The sequence below is a fragment of the Arachis stenosperma genome, chromosome 3 (assembly GCF_014773155.1).
Source record: "Arachis stenosperma cultivar V10309 chromosome 3, arast.V10309.gnm1.PFL2, whole genome shotgun sequence".
NCBI classification, from domain to species: domain Eukaryota; kingdom Viridiplantae; phylum Streptophyta; class Magnoliopsida; order Fabales; family Fabaceae; genus Arachis; species Arachis stenosperma.
In genome coordinates this window covers 123,248,238-123,250,239 of record NC_080379.1, presented here as the reverse complement: position 1 = coordinate 123,250,239, position 2,002 = coordinate 123,248,238, and the positions used below count along the sequence as shown (strand labels likewise).

The window sequence follows — 2,002 nt, the reverse complement described above, 5'->3', positions numbered from 1 at the left end:
TGAAAGGACTTTGAAGAGGAAACTAAGAGAAGCTAAATTACAACAATCCAGAAGTAACCTTTTAGAAATTTTTGAACAAGAGAAGGAGATGGCAGCCGAACTCAATAATGATAATGCATGGAGAATGCTTGGTGACTTCACAAAGCCAACGTCCAAATTTGATGGAAGAAGCATCTCCATTCCTTCCATTGGAGCCAATAATTTTGAGCTTAAGCCTCAACTAGTTGCTTTAATGCAACAGAACTGTAAGTTTTATGGACTTCCATCTGAGGATCCTTACCAGTTTTTAACTGAGTTCTTGTAGATTTGTGAGACTGTAAAGACGAATGGAGTTGATCCTGAAGTCTACAGACTCATGCTTTTCCCTTTTGCTGTAAGAGACAAAGCTAGAATATGGTTGGATTCACAACCTAAGGATAGCCTGGACTCCTGGGATAAGCTAGTCACTGCCTTCTTGGATAAATTCTTTCCTCCTCAAAAGCTGAGCAAGCTTAGAGTGGATGTTCAGACCTTCAAACAAAAAGATGGTGAATCCCTCTATGAAGCTTGGGAAAGATACAAGCAGTTGACCAAAAGGTGTCCATCTGATATGTTTTCAGAATGGACCATATTAGAAATATTCTATTATGGTCTATCTGAGTTTTCAAAAATGTCATTGGACCATTCTGCAGGTGGATCCATTCACCTAAAGAAAATGCCTGCAGAAGCTCAAGAACTTATTGACATGGTTGCAAATAACCAGTTCATGTACACTTCTGAGAGGAATTCCGTAAATAATGGGATACCTCAGAAGAAAGGAGTTCTTGAAATTGATGCTCTGAATGCCATAATGGCTCAGAACAAAGTGTTGACTCAGCAAGTCAACATGATTTCTCAAAGTCTGAATGGATGGCAAAATGCATCCAACAGTACTAAAGAGGCAGCTTCTGAAGAAGCTTATGATCCTGAGAACCCTGCAATGGCAGAGGTCAATTACATGGGTGAACCTTATGGAAACACTTATAATTCATCATGGAGAAATCATCCAAATTTCTCATGGAAGGATCAACAAAAGCCTCAACAAGGCTTTAACAATGGTGGACGCAATAGGCTGAGCAATAGCAAGCCTTTTCCATCATCTTCTCAGCAACAGACAGATAATTCTGAACAAAGCACTTCTCATTTAGCCAATCTAGTCTCTGATCTGTCAAAGGCCACATTCAGTTTCATGAGTGAAACAAGATCCTCCATCAGAAATCTGGAGGCACAAGTGGGCCAGCTGAGTAAGAAAGTCATTGAAACTCCTCCCAGTATTCTCCCAAGCAATACAGAACAGAATCCAAAAGGAGAGTGCAAGGCCATTGATATAATCAATATGGCTGAATGCACAAGAGAGGAAGAGGACGAAAATCCTATTGAGGAAGACCTCCTGGGACGTCCCTCAAGCAAGAAGGAGTTTCCTATTAAGGATCCAAAGGAATCTGAGGCTCATATAGAGACCATAGAGATTCCATTAAATCTCCTTCTGCCATTCATGAGCTCTGAAGACTATTCTTCATCTGAAGAGGATGAAGATGTGACTGGAGAGCAAGTTGCTCAATATTTAGGAGCTATCATGAAGCTGAATGCCAAGTTGTTTGGTAATGAGACTTGGGAAAGTGAACCTCCCTTGCTCATTAATGAACTAGATACCTGGATTCAGCAAATTTTACCTCAAAAGAGACAAGATCCTGGCAAGTTCTTAATACCTTGTACCATAGGCACCATGACTTTTGAAAAAGCTCTATGTGATCTAGGGTCAGGGATAAATCTTATGCCACTCTCTGTAATGGAGAAGCTGGGGATCATTGAGGTACAACCTACATTGTTCTCATTACAACTGGCAGACAAGTCATTGAGACAAGCTTATGGAATAGTAGAGGACGTGTTAGCAAAGGTTGAAGGCCTTTACATCCCTGCTGATTTCATAATCTTAGACACTAGGAAGGAAGAGGATGATTGCATCATCCTTGGAAGACCTTTC

General features: G+C 40.6%; 1 non-coding gene across 1 annotated transcript; it reads right to left on the bottom strand.

Annotated features, from left to right (window-relative positions):
* Window positions 1–487: 487 nt before the first annotated feature.
* Window positions 488–594, bottom strand: LOC130971504 (small nucleolar RNA R71). Its single transcript, XR_009082720.1, has one exon. It is a non-coding gene; the product is annotated as a small nucleolar RNA R71 (small nucleolar RNA).
* Between the last annotated feature and the right edge of the window lie 1,408 nt (window positions 595–2,002).